This window comes from Vicugna pacos, chromosome 1 (assembly GCF_048564905.1).
Source record: "Vicugna pacos chromosome 1, VicPac4, whole genome shotgun sequence".
Classification (NCBI taxonomy): Eukaryota; Metazoa; Chordata; class Mammalia; order Artiodactyla; family Camelidae; genus Vicugna; species Vicugna pacos.
Window position 1 is genome coordinate 87,496,046 of NC_132987.1, and position 15,718 is coordinate 87,511,763.

Sequence of the window (15,718 nt, forward strand, 5' to 3'; positions counted from 1 at the left end):
CATGAAACAAAACTTCTTTGGGTTTCAGGATAAGGATAACAGGATCCAGATCCCACAACGTTTAAGAACCACCGCATTGGTGTATATTCATTAGTACAGTACAATCAACAATGGCAGCAAAAAAGGTGCGAACCTTGCCTGCCTGGGCTCCTCCCTGCCTGGCCCAGAGCAGGAGGGTCCCCTCAGAGCAATGGGAACAGGTGGCAGGTGTTGCTGTTCCCAGAATCCAATGTCACTACATATTTGAGTCATATATGCTTTATTTCCGTTTCCATATCCACCAAGCAAACTTCTGATAATGTTACTTTCTATGCTTTGCTAGCTTGTCTACAGGAAGTTATTTCATGGTTCTACCGAGAATTTTATTTATTTAGAAGTTATATTTCTCATTATATCTAATTAAGCTGGGATTCTGGCTGTAACCAGTGCAGCTATCTCAACCAATCATAGTATGACTTTGGTCATTTCTGTACCAACACTAGGCTCTTAAGTCCTTTTCCATCAGGACTTGGTACGGGCCACTCAGGTTTGTTTAAGCAGATTTCCCTAATCTCACATAATGGTGTTAGTTCTATCTGCTCCGAAGACCCTGGGCCACCTAAGTAAATGTTTCCACTTCATCTGTGAGACTCTGAACGACGAGGGATCTCGGGAAGGGCAGCCAGCCTGCAGGCCCAAAGGCTTGTTATACTCATCCCCAGAACCAAGAGAGCACCTGTCTTTGGACACTCTGCTTCAAGGGAACTTTCTGTCTCTAACTGGAGAACAGAAACTGAATTCTTGTTTTGTGAGCAGAGAAAAAAAATCAAGCTCTGTTAGACATAACAGTTTAATGATTTAATTGGAATTGACTGGATTCAGGTATGCTGACTCAAGGTGAAGAAACAAGAATTTCAGAGCAAAATGACACCAGCACGTGAAGACCTCAATTCACAAAAATAACAGCATCTTTGTAGAGACTTGTGAAGCCACCGAGATATACTAGATCGTTTAATTAGAAACTTCTGGCGCCTCCCAGTGAGGGAAGCAGTATTAATCTTCATTAATTTGGCTAAAGGAGTTTTCATTTCCTGATCTGTTGGGATTTTTTTTTTTTTAAGCTTCTGTTCTGTTTAGTATTCTACCGTGAAATGCAGTAATGCTCAACAGTTAGTCAACTTTGGGATTGCAGCTTCCTGGAAAAAAAACGTAGAAAAGTCTTTCATCTTGTCTATGCACTTGAAAATGCGTTCATTTTACTACAATTTTATCATTATATTGTTATAACTTTCCACTTTCTCCAATAAACTATAAAAACACCACTTTTTTAATCGCCTCCTTTGCGTTTACCATGGAACAGCAGAGTGACTCTGGAGTCCTCTCTCTGAGTGTTCTGCCCTCAGCTATATTCTGCTTCTTTGTTACAGTTAGTGTTCTGTTTTGCTATGAAAGGCTTATACTAAATTCCATTGAAAAGAATGAACTACTTCCTAATGGTATTTTAATCGAAAGTAGAAGCACAATTGAATAAAACTATGGACATCGGGGTAGCTTTTCCAATATTATTTACTCCTCCTATTACTCAGGTTGCATTCGAAGGGTGTTCACTTTTAACAATTATATGCTTAATATTTGTCTTCATAGAATATTGTGTTCATTATCTCCAACATCTGAGATTTGATGATTTATTGATTCTCTGCACCATTCACTCTCATTCAACATCCAATGAATCCAAATGTTGTGATGGATTCTGAGAACACAAAGATGAATAACCATTATCCTTGTTTATTAAAGGTCTTAAGTTCTAACAGGAGACAGTGACAATAATAAACAAATTAATATGATATAATTGATAGTTTATTTAAAAAGATCTGTGAAAGAATTGAGGAAGAAAACAGTTAACTATGCCTAGAAAGTAATAAGGGAACTCTTCATTGAGAAGAGAATAATTAATCTGTATAATGAAAGCATGACAGGTAGGACTTCATTGAAGTTATGAGGAAAAGGCGATGTGATTGGGTGATACACAAACTCACAGAGCAGTGCAGTACATGTGTGCCTGGGGAGTTCAAAGAAATGCAGGTTGCCTGCAGAGTTATACACATGACAAAAATGAAAGGTATGAGAAAGTGAAACTAGGCTGTGGCCAACTGTGAATGCCATCCTAAGTAACATGTTTTTTGTCATATAGACAGTATGAGTAAGATATACAGTTTTGTATTTCAGAACATAAGTCTGACAGGAATATGGAGAATGGATTACAGTGGAGAGAATATGAGAAATATAAGTCAGTTTGATAAGGCAATGAAAATGCAATGTTACAGGAGGTAAATTAGGAAAAACACTGCTCTAAAATAAGTTCTGTTTTCCAAAGAAAATTGGGAATATTAATCAATTGAAGATTGAAACATAATTCTTTTCATGTGATATATTTTCTATTCTCTTTCTAGCTCTTAGTACACCACGACATTATGCTGAATTGATATCTCTATTCACACACTTAAAGAATTTCTCCTTAGTGAAGCTTCAAAATCACCTGAACAGTGCCTGTATTCTTTTCTTTGTTGTGCAAGTAATTGCTGTTTTTGCATTATTGGGTTTCCTCATCTACACTTTTGGGCAATTTTTAACATGTGAAAGTTGCTCTTTCACCAGTGATAGCCATTTTAATTTCACTGAATCATCATGAATTTTTAAATCTTTCTGAAATTTGCTTTTGTGCATATTGTCTTTCCAGTCGATGATTAAAAAAATTTTTCCATGCATTTCATGAAGTGTCTTTAAATAATCTTTAACTTTCCTGTGTGTTATGGACATTATATTTTTTCTTATAATTTTTTTCTTAATTTCTTACAGCCCAAATATGTCTCAGCTGTGATTCCCATTAGATGATAATAATTATATAATAATAACAGAGAAAAAGTACTTGTGCATGAAGATTTTTAACTATAAACTTGATCTCACTTGTTGGCTCAGGGCCTAAACTTTAAAGTTTTAAAATTCACATAAGTAAGTTAAGTTAAGCTTGTCCTGGCTTCATAGCAACACCCAGAACCTGGCAGAAACAAATGCAAATTTCCCTGGTAAAAAGCATCTTTAATTTAATTCCTGCCTCTGGAGTCTCGAAGATTTAGTGCAGCCATACATAAGCTAATTACCAAGAACTACTTAAATCTAAAAAAAAGGAACATAAATTACAGTCAGCAGAAAATTTTAAACATTAGAACCTCCAAGAATTTCAGTTATTAAATTTATCACATGTAGACTAAAGAAGTCTCTGTACAAAAACTTACAGATACATAAATGCACTTGGAAAAAGTCTACGAAGAACACCAACTGGGCAAATTTCAAAATGAACCCCCCAAAAATAAGAAATAGGACTACCAAAATAAAAACTCAACAGATGAAATAAACATCATATTACACATATTAGACATATATTTCTGAAGAAATAAATAGTGATTTGGAAAAGGCTTATTTAAAAATAAGTTGGAATGCTGCACCGAGAGACAAAAAAGAAACTATACAAAATACACGTGATTCTAAGAGACCTGAAGATCAAAATAAGAATACCAAATATAAGCTTTAATTAAAAGTTTCAGTGTGAAAGAACAGAAGGAAAAGGAGAAAGAGTTTAAAACAATATTAGCTGAGAATTCTCCAAAATTTGTGAGACAGAAATCATGATATTCAAGAATCATACTGTATTCCAAGAAAGCATAAGGAAAAATAAATGCATTTAGACCCCTTGTAATGAAACATTTTAAAGCAAAGATAAAGATCTTTAATGCACAAGAAAGACACGCCATGAAAGTATGGTGCCCAAGAGCAAATGGAAAATGATAAATGCTGAAGTGTATTGAGTGCTTAAAATACGCGATTACACTACTTTACGAATACAAGAGTTAATTCAGTTAACTCTATGAGACACGTATTGTTCTGCAGATGAAGATGATGGAAAGTTTACCTAATTTGCCCATGGTTCCTCAGGTACTAGGAAAGGAAGTCCAGATTAGAGCCAACAGTAGGCACCAACGGTTTGGCTCTTAATCCCCGAGCTCCCCTCTTTCTCACGGAGTTCTAGGTGACAATTGAGAGGAAACACCTGCCATTTCAAGTTAAGGAACTAGCTAAACAGTGTTCCAAGAACAAAGCAAATAAAGAAAACAAAAAACAAACAAACAAAAATAAAACTGAAGGAATCTGAGTGTCAACAGACAGAAAAGAAAAACACAAAAACTAAGCTGAATACAAATCGAGCAGAAGTATGTGATTTTTTTTTAAAAGGTGATCAAAAACATGGTGGCACTTTTAAACATTGTTTACACAAAGTAATAGTAAAAATAGATGTTTAATCTGATTAAGTTCAAAAGTAGAACCACAAGTTCATCAGTTGTGATAAACTGTACTGCTCTAGTTGGGGATGGTGATAGATGGGAAGAATATGCATGTGTGGGCGGAGGCATGTGGGGAAATCTCTGTATGCGCCTTTCAACTTTGCTATAAACCTAACACTGCTCTAAACAGATAAAGTTTTTTTAAAGTCAAACTAAGATACTGGACAGTGATAGTTTACAATTCTGAAAGAGAGGGGAGAGAAATTGTAATCTGAATTAAAACTGCTCAAGTCTCTTTTGCTGATTAAGACATTGGTTAGATTTTTAACTTCCTAAAGTTAGATAATCTTGGTGAAAATAGAAATAGAGCTTTTAACTTTAGTAGCCATACAGAGAAAATAAAATTAAAAATAAATATTGAATTAATCCAAATAATACAAGAAATGAGGGGAAAAAAAGGATAAGTATAAAGCTCAAAATACAACAGTAAAAATACATCCAAGTATATCAGTAATTACAGTAAGTAGGAATAGTCTATGGACAATTAAAAATGCCCACAAACTATTTCCAGCTTCACTCATCAAGAGACAGAGTCTATTTCTCTAATATTTGAATCTGACTGGCCTTGTGACCTGCAGCTGAAGTGACATTGTGCTGTTTTTAGGCAAGTAATAGATTTTACAGCTTCCATTCTCACTCTCTTGCTTCCCTGAAATCTCCCTGTAAAGATGCTCTGGATCCCAACTGAAGGGTCAAAGATCACATAGGCAGAGAAGTACATTATTAAGGATAAAAGGAGTCAATGAATCATAGTTTGCTTTTTTTTAAATTCAATTCTCTGGAAAGTTATTGCAGTCTTAAAATGCATATGCAACTAATAAAAACAATATATTTTTAGAATTCGAAGAATAATTGAAAAAGCAACCATAGTGTTAAGAGTTTCAACACACCTCTCTAAAAAGATCAGATAGACAATGTATTACTTATTTGATGGGACCATCTGCCTGTATGTGCCAGTTCTTTATAGTTTATACCTATACTGATTAGACATGTATGCCATAGGTTAATAAATGCTTTGACCTCACTCTCATTAGCAAAGTATTAAATTTTTTGAACAACACACTAAATAAGTGTTATTAAATGTAGAACTCTGTACCCTAAAAGTGAATAATGTGTATTCTTCCTCAGAATAAATAGAACTTTAAAAAAAAAATTCTCATGTATGATATAAAGCAAGTTTCAACAATTTAAAAGAAAAAATTGGGGAGGGGAAGAAAGAGGAGAAGTGAGGAGAGGAGAAGGAAAGAGAGGAGGAGAGGAGCGGGGAGAAGGAAGGGAGAAATAGAGAAAGGAAAAAAGAAATGTAAAGGCTTTCACAGTCAGTTAGCTTGGAAAACACATGTTAAGCTGTTAAACTGAACCTTCGTATATGCTTTCTTTTGATGTAGATTTTAATGATTGCTTTCATACATCAAGGTCCCTTTTTTAGTCCACATTCAGACTTTTCTCCAATTCTGTAGAAAAGGATTGCATATGGCCTTAAATAGAAAATCCATGCTGGACTGGAAATATCAACATTGCAAATGTATGTCAACATGAACAGGTTCTTAATTTTCTGAGCCTAAGACTTTATCAACTCTAATTGCTTTTGGCATAAAATGCAGAAAGGCAGAAGCACATTTTAGTTCAGCTGTGTTTTTGGCATGAACAGTTGAACTGTTGATAACACACGGACTCTCTGTAGAATTTCAGAGTCAGTTTGCTTAGAAATATGCATATGTCTAATTTAACACTTTTCCTGATACCAAAAGAGAACATATCTCGAATATGTGTGTCCTGCTCCTAAAAGAATTTCAGAAATACTCCAACACTCCCTACACCAAGATCCTATTCACACTGACTTTTCCTGACTTGCAAAATGGATACATTTTTCAAGTCCATTGCAAATGAAAGAAAACTGAATGAAGTAGAGTGATGAGTCTATTCTGTAAAAAACTGCAATCAGTTTTATAGGCTACTAATTAAATTCTTCCAAATAAGAAATCTCTTTTAGCCTCTTCTCTCCTTTTTTTTTTCCTTTTCCTTCCTGGTTTCAGTTCTAAGGCCATAAGGTAGACAGAGCAGAGAAGATATTCAAGCCATTAGGGGTGGGGAGAAGCCACGGTGACCTGGAGTTGTGTGCTACAGTCTGAGTGGAGTAGCAAGGTTGTCTGGATCAGGGAGTCAGAGACAGAGCAGAGAGAAGAGGAGGTCCACATGGGGAGTAGCCCAGCTTAGGGTGTGAGAGCCCAAGTGAATTGAGAAGGAGTGAGAGAATATAATCCATGTGGTGTCAGAGGCTGAGTGGGATGAGAGGGGTGTCCGTGGCAACATGGCATACGATGGTGGAATGCAAGTGGAAACAGAAGGCCTTTCCTACAATGGACAGTCTGCTGTATGATGTCAATACCTGAGCAGGGTGGGGAGTGCACCCATGTCAGGGGCAGGGACAGCCTGGTCACAGAAACCATAGCCCAAGCAGGACGAGGAAGGTACCCACACTGAAACACCACTTCACATGGGGTGTCAATGCCTGAGCAGAAGCATTGGGTAGGGTAGGGTACACCAGGTGATAGAGCCCAAGTAAGATAAATGAGGATAGCCCAATGAAAAAGAGTCATAGTCCAGGTTTTCAGAGCCTGAGCATTCTGAGGAGGTGTCCACACAGACCAGCACAGGGTGTCACAGCCTGAGCAGAGCAAGGACAGCTCCCATGCAGTGGGTTCAGCCCCAGTGTTGGGTTTTGGAGCTCAAGCAAGGTAAGGAGGGTGTCTACACTGGGGAGGTCCCACATGGAGGGTCAGATTCCTACTGAGTGAGAGGGGTGTAAGCTTGAGGGAGGCGGTGGTGGTAGACATGGGAGACTGGATGCATGCAGAAGGAATAGTTAAATTATTAACTTACTAAGGGTAATGGAAACCACGTTTGTCACTGTTGCAAAAGGGGGTTAGAAGTAAGAAAACTAGAATGAACCCTGAATGGTTGAATTAGAATTGGAAATACCAGTGTGAACTCAAATGTTTTTGATGGGCAGATAGAAAAAATAAATTTAAAGGAGTATGTGTTTTGTGCATGTGTGTGTTATACATACAGTGTATGTTTATACATCATTGTCTATGTAAGGATGTACATGCATGCATTTACTCCCTAACTCTGTCTACTGAGAGGACGCAGGAGAAGTAAAACCTCAATAACAATGAGCACATGTGGTGCTGAGTGTTGGTTTCCAAACACGATTCCCCATGAGAAAAAATAAGAGCTCCTCAGAAAAATGCTTGATTCTAGGGCTGAGGCACAGAAAATATAAGGTGAGCCAGGATATTTGCTTCTGCCAAAAAGCAAGGAAGTGCTCAAAAAAAAAAAAAAAAAGATGATGGGGACATGTTGAAAGGAAACAACAGATTATGGCTTGAAAGGGCTCCTGCTAGTCATATCAGGGATAAATTGAACATCAAAATAAATGCTGATACTAACAGTTCAAAACCCATTGAATAAAATAGAAAATCATAAATCCATAGTGATATTAGTTAGTTTGATAATTAAGTGTTCAATGAATAGAATATTTACATGGATTCAAAAAAACAGCCCACAAAATGCATTTTGATTACAATGGAGACAATAGTAACTTCACATTAAAAAAGCCTGACATGCACTATCTTAATGCAATAATTAAACTGAACGTCATATATAATGAGACGAATCAAAACTGTGTTCCACCTTACAGGATGCAAAGAAGATGAGAACAGCATTGTTTCTATAATTAATTTCAGCCAGCAAAGCATAACCTGAATCTAATCACAAGGAAATATCAAGCCCAAACTAGGGGGCATCCTACAATAACTTTAAAAATACCAACATAAGTGGGGAGGGTATAGCTCAGTGGTAGAGTGCATGCTTGGTATGCACGAGGTCCTGGGTTCAATCCCCAGTACCTCCATTAAATAAATAAATAAATAAATAACTCTAATTACCCCCCACCCAAAAAAAACCAACATAAGGAAAGACAGAGGAGTATTTTCATATTGAGACAAGAATGCTAAATGTAATGCTTGACTTGGAGCTGGGTTCATGTGCCACAAAGTGCATTACTGAGACTATTAGTCTAAACTGTATAAGTCTGATGATTTAGATGGTAAGAATGTACTAATATCAAAATCCTAATTTTGACAGTTGTAAATTAATCATAAAAGAGAATGTCCTTATTCGTACTGAGGTATTTTTGAGGGTGATGGACATCAATTTAAGAAGACAAGGGACAAATCTAAACTTGACATGCATTAGTCTTTCTTTTTCATACTGACAATTTCTGTCCCTACTCAGATTCGCTATACATATTCATGTCTGTTTTGCATGATGAGACTCCTTCAAAAGTCCAAAATGGAGTTACATTCAGGAGCAACTATGCCTCTTTCTGCTCTAGATCTCCCTGATGCATCCATTCAAGACAGGTCCCCTTAGGTTTCATCATTCATTTCAAACAGGGCTTGTAGATAAGGTCTTCCTGGGACAAGTATGCTTGGGTCCTTCTCCACATTGATTTTGTACTGCAAAATATGGCTCTTCTAAAACCTATTTTTGGAAAAAATTTGGGAGCCTACTCAATAGAAAAAAAATAAATATCCCTGATCTCTCTCATAAATCTATCATGAGGTAAAACTGTAGGGGTGAAAAAAAAAAGAAACTGAGGGCAACAGCTGTATTCACATAATAAGAAATACATGATATAATATTCTAATATTCATAACATGATAAAAAGTGAAAAATGCTATCCACTACATAGAATATTGGCCCACAAAATCTCAAGCAACCAGATATAAAACTGTATGTGATAACATTAATTTGTTATTTAACCTAGTTATCTGTGGATTTAAGAACAAAAATATAACAAAACCTCCAAGAGAGGAATAAAAACATCAGGAGATCTAGAAACAATATATTTACTCATTCAATATAATATTAAGAAGAATTGGAGAACTCAAGAACTTAATTTTGGAAAGAAATTATTTATCATAACATAGCAGCAATCTTCATATATCTGAATCAGTCTTACATGGAAGAAGGAAGATTCAGGACTAATAATTGGAAATTATAGAAAGACAGATTTCCACCCAGTTAAAAAGAAAATCAAAACTTGAAATGTTCCAAAACGGAAGAAGCTGCTTAGACAAGTGATTTGTTCACTAGAATATTCACAGCACAGATAATTGCTTGATAAAAGGACTCAAATAGCAGTTTAGTCACAAGGAATTTGTGATACATAAGTTCACTTCCAATCTTATAATTCAATAGATTTATATATCCAAAACCATCAAAAATAAGCTAATAACTCCAAAATTCCATGTGACCCTAGAAGGTATACATCACACATTTGATTGCTAAAGCTTATTATAGAAACATGGTCATTTTTTTTCTAAAAATAATCCCTCTCACAAAGATAAGCTAGGGCAAACTTCAAAAATGCCCTAAAATAGGTCTGTAAATGATAAACTAAAAAAGAATTACATAATGGAGAGCAGACATTGATTGAAAGGAAAGATGTTGGCTTTGATATACTGTGTTCAATACCAAGCAGTATTCATCGTCCTTCAGCTAGCCAATTTTGTATTTCAGTAACATGGGCAAAAGCCATCTTTTCAATACCTTTTCATTATAGAAGAGTGTGTTTGTTTCTTTAATCATCATTTAGCAAGTGACATCCAGGGACAGGCTTGTTTGGGAAATCAGAACGTAACAAATTGCATTACATCTTCAAATCATGCTATGGAGTTAAAAGAACAGGTAAGCAGGTGTCTTTATGCAAATTACATTTAAGAATTAATTTCTTTGGTTAACTATTATTTAGAATGTGTATAGTTTATCATTAGTACACCAAATACTGCCCAAATTGTGTTAAAATAAAAGTCTATGTAGTTATGACAACAAATGTACCATCAAAAATTAAATTATTCCATTCAACATAGTCCTGGAAGTCCTAGCCACAGCAGTCAGGCAAGAGAGAGAGATAAAAGGGATCCAAATTGGAAAAGAAGAGGTGAAAGTGTCACTATATGCCAATGACATGTTACTATATCTAGAAAACCCTAAAAGGTCCACACAAAAACTACTAGAACTAATAAAAGAATTCAGCAACATAGCAGGTTACAAGATTAATGTTCAAAAATCAGTTGCATTTCTTTACACTAATGATGAATCAACAGAAAAAGAAAGTAAAGAAACCATCCCCTTTAAAATAGCACCCAAAGTAATAAAATATCTGGGAATAAATCTAACCAAAGAGGCGAAAGAATTATACACAGAGAACTATAAACCATTGATGAAGGAAATTAAAGAAGACTTTTAAAAAAGGAAAGATATCCCATGCTTTTGGACTGGAAGAATCAATATTGTTAAAATGGTCACACTGCCCAAGGCAATCTACAGATTTCATGCAATCCCTATCAAATTATCCAGGGCATATTTCACAGAACTAGAACAAATCATAGTAAAATTTATATGGAACCATCAAAGACCTAGAATTGCCAAAGCACTGAAGAAAAAGAAAGAGGCTGGAGGAATAACTCTCCCAGACTTCAGACAATACTATAGAGCTACAGTCATCAAGACAGCATGGTATTGGTACCAAAACAGACATACAGACAAATGGAACAGAATAGAGAGCCCAGAAATGAACCCACAAACTTTTGGTCAACTCATCTTCGACAAAGGAGGCAAGAATATACAATGGAATAAAGACAGTCTCTTCAGCAAATGGTGTTGGGAAAAGTGGACAGCAGTATGTAAAACAATGAAGTTAGAACACTCCCTTACACCATACACAAAAATCAACTCAAAATGGATCAAAGACTTAAACATAAGACAAGATACAATAAACCTCCTAGAGGAAAATATAGGCAAAACATTATCTGACATACATCTCAAAAATTTTCTCCTAGAAGAAATAAAAGCAAGAATAAACAAATGGGACCTAATGAAACTTACAAGCTTCTGCACAGTAAAGGAAACGATAAGTAAAACAAAACAAAAAAAACTACAGAATGGCAGAAAATCTTTGCAAATGAAACCAACAAAGGCTTGATCTCCAGAATATATAAGCAGCTCATATGGCTTAATAAGAAACAACCAAACCACCCAATCCAAAGATGGGCAAAAGACCTGAACAAGCAATTCTCCAAGGAAGACATACAAATGATTAATAGGCACATGAAAAAATGCTCAATATCACTAATTATCAGAGAAATGCAAATCAAAACTACAATGAGGTATCACCTCACACCAGTCAGAATGGCCGTCATTCAAAAATCCAAAAATGACAAATGCTGGAGAGGCTGTGTAGAAAGGGGAACCCTCCTGCACTGCTGGTGGGAATGCAGTTTGGTGCAGCCACTGTGGAAAAAGTGTGGAGATTCCTCAAAAGACTAGGAATAGACTTACCATATGACCCAGGAATCCCACTCCTGGGCATATATCCTGAAGGAACCCTACTCCAAAATGACACCTGCACCCCAATGTTCATAGCAGCATTATTTACAATAGCTAAGATATGGAAACAGCCTAGATGTCCATCAACAGATAACTGGATAAAGAAGAAGTGGTATATTTATACAATGGAATACTGTTCAGCCACAAAATGGACAACATAATGCCATTTGCAGTAACATGGATGCTTCTAGAGAATGTCATTCTAAGTGAAGTAAGACAGAAAGAGAAAGAAAAATACCATATGAGATTGCTCATGTGTGGAATCTAAAAAACAAAAACAAAAACAAAAGCATAAATACTAAACAGAAATAGACTCATAGACATAGAATACAAACTTGTGGTTGCCAAGGGGGTGGAAGGTGGGAAAGGATAGACAGGATTTTAAAATTGTAGAATAGATAAACAAAATTATACTGTATAGTGCAGGGAAATATACACAAAATGTTATGGTAGCTCACAGAGAAAAAAATGTGACAATGAATACATATATGTTCATGTATAACTGAAAAATTGTGCTGAACACTGGAATTTGACACAACATTGTAAAATGATTGTGAGTCAATAAAAAATGTTAAAAAATTTAAATTATCCCATTCTTTTAACATTTTACTGACATAACATTTAATATCTGGATATAGGGAAGCATACAAATGACTAGATGAGTCTCTCTCTCTTCATATGAATATCTAAATAATGAGCTTAACATTTCTTTTGACAAAATTGAAACATCATTATCTATCTATTTGGCATAAATTCAGCCATAAGTAAGGAAAATACCTTAGCCAAGAATGTGTGGCTTGATTGGAAATACAGTTGATGGATTTAAGAATGTGAAATATATACATGTCTATGTGGTCAAAATTGGAGACTTATAAATCCACAGATGGTGAAGTCAAAAGAAAAATGACAAAGAGTTAAATTCAATCCAAATCTAGAATAATAATTTATGATGATGAAAGTTTCATGGCAGAGGGTACTCATACAATGGAATCAACACAAAAAAGTTAACTAGTCTCCACCACGCATGAGCCATAACACAGACTCTTACTTTCCAATAAATTGAGTACTCAGCAGTGTTTAGCACCAAGCTGGAAATGTGTGCTATTTTAACAAGGCATTATTTCAAGACTTCATGGTTCATTAGGCCATTGAGCAAGCACCAGGTTACAGAAGAAAGAAGATGGATAATCTTTTACAGAATAGATCAACCTGTCCACTTGATTTGAAACTCTTCATAAAGGTTTTTTTTTTTTTGGTAAATATTCACATGGGATATGAAAGTTTTCAATTCTGAGTCTATTCCAAAATGCCCATTCCCATATGCTTTCCAAAATTTCTGCTCAAAATTACTAATTCCAAACCATTTACAATCTGGCATAAGAGTCTGAATTCCCTATATAAGAATTGGTATAAGCCTTGGTGTCTGTCTGCTTAAGAGTTTATTAAAATCTGGTCCCATATAGACCACTTAATGTTGAAATGCCGAAAGTAACACTTAAGTTTTCCACTGGGTAGATAAAATGACCATTAGTTCATGATGGGCTTTTTGCCATACCTGGACACCTCGCTGACTCATGGTCAGGCATTTTATCCTCACCAGAGTCTGGCAGAAGAAGAATTTGGTCAAAATGAATCTACTGAAGATGGCACAGTCTTTACTGAAATCGCAGAGGACTCCTCAGTAAATCTCCTATTTACCACAGGTTCCAAACAGCATTTCAATCGCCTGATAACTTAGTATCTAGCCAATTATTCGATTCAAGTGAACAAACAGTCATGTTATACTCTAAACCATCTGGAAGGATTATTTTCCTCTAGGATCAAATCAAACCTTAAAGCTTTGTTGATTAAATTAATCAGAGAAAGGCATCTAAAATGGATATGCACTGACTCTAGCAGATGTCTCTGTCTTCATGGTAGGTAAGCAAAAGATCCTCTATCTTGAAGAGGTTAACAAGAATGTCCTAGAACACAGAAAACTTACTTATATTACAGGTATCTTATGCTATTCCTACCTTATCTGTGTCTTAACTCCTAATGGGCTTGTCTAATCAAGTCATGATTACAGCTAACCTTTATTCTCTCTTGCTATGTGCCAGTTACTCTTTTAAGTGTCTAAGCACTTTAAATATATTAACTCATTGGAAGTCCACACAACTCCATGTGGCAGCCACTATTATTATGTAGAAGAGAAATAACATACAAAAACGTGTCCCAAGCCATATAACTAGTAAGTAATGGAGCTCAGTTTAGACCACGTATTTTTCTCTCCAGGTCATCCTTACTCCTTTGTCTTTTAAAACCTCCTTTCACTTTATTTCGCTTTCCCCTTTCTTCCCTCCATTCAGTTCACAACATGGGACTTACAAACCTGTTTCTTTGGAGACATGATATTTTAATTTTGTCTTAGCACACACTTCATGGCACCCTAAGCAGAACTTCCTTTGCACTATGCACAAAAAGTGAATGACTATAAGAGTGGTTTGTAGCCTGAGTTATTATTTTTTACTCTCTACTTGCCTCCTTTTGGCTTAAATATCATAGATTCACCATGAAATTTAAGTAAATTAATCACAAGGATATTTCTCATATAAGAAAAAATGCATCAATTAATTTTTTGCCCAGTATAAAAGATTTACTTTCTTAATGTATTGGGGAAATCATAATATAACCACCAAGTATCAATGAGAAAAATTTTTTCCCAGAAAACTCCCAGAATGCAACCTTTAGGCATACCCTGGTGATAGATGCCTAACAGTTCTTGAATTTCTCTTACTCCCTAGTTGCCACCATTAGGCATCCCCTGCTTCATTTCCTGTAAGTATCACAAGATACAAGAACCAGGTCATTGTTTTCAGTGAACAGCATGAACTACTCCTCATTTCTTCACCTTTCGCTAAATTAAACTGTTGTCCTCCTGAACACCTGAACAGAGAGTGATTTTTTTTTCCCCCGACAAGTGGTTTGTTAAGAAAACTCCTGTGATGGATCAGGGATTAGTGCTAGTGACAAGTTGACGATAACATAGTCCTTGTCTGGGAAAGTCATGTTTAGTGCCTGAGTGATTCATAATAAATTGAAAATCTCCTTCTGCCCTTCCCCCATCATCTGCCAAATGTTCCTGTAGGTATAATCACTCACTCACCCATTGCTTAGGCAGTGACATGTAATTAAAATGGTATCATACAAGCAAGATGAGAAAGTGTGAATTCCTGTCAGAGAATAACAACTGGCAAAATACTGCAGAGCACATCTTGTTTTATTTGTCTTAATTTTCAATCAAGCTTGATAAAGCAAATGTTTACAAAAGATCTAAGCCATCCATGTTAAAAGATGAATCCAACATACGTTTATAAGTGAGCACATGGCCTACCTATATTCATTCAGCATTCAAACGCTGAAAACATATTGAACATTTACTGAGCACTAAATATATACATCCCCTGTCCCTAAAAACAAAAAAATAATGATTATCTTCAGATTGGTAAGGTTTCAGGTGATTTTCAAAATATCTATTACTTACTTTTAAGTTTTTACAATGATTTTCTTTACAAATATTGAAAAATCACTAAATTTTAAAACTATAAACTTGAATATATAAAGACACAAGGAGTCTTTTATTTCACATAACTTATCATCGGCTAAAGATTCCAAAGAGAGTAAAAATGAGTTAATAATCATTAGCTAGCTTGTATTTTAATGTTTACCAAAAAATAAGGACTATATTGTGCATCTCCATATAACACAATGCAACAAGAATAGGTTTCAGGCATGACCAAGATTCTGGCCTTTTAGAAAAATGATATACTAGGAAAATGACCTGTGCCATCTCTGATTGGGAACTCAGTCTTTTATCCTCACTGGAATTCTAGTCACTTTGATTG

The 15,718-nt window shown here is 35.5% G+C and overlaps 1 non-coding gene across 1 annotated transcript; it reads left to right on the forward strand.

The window, feature by feature from the left end:
- The first annotated feature begins 8,219 nt into the window (after nt 1-8,219).
- TRNAT-GGU (transfer RNA threonine (anticodon GGU)) lies at nt 8,220-8,292 on the forward strand. The gene has a single exon. It is a non-coding gene; the product is annotated as a tRNA-Thr (tRNA).
- Nucleotides 8,293-15,718: the final 7,426 nt, after the last annotated feature.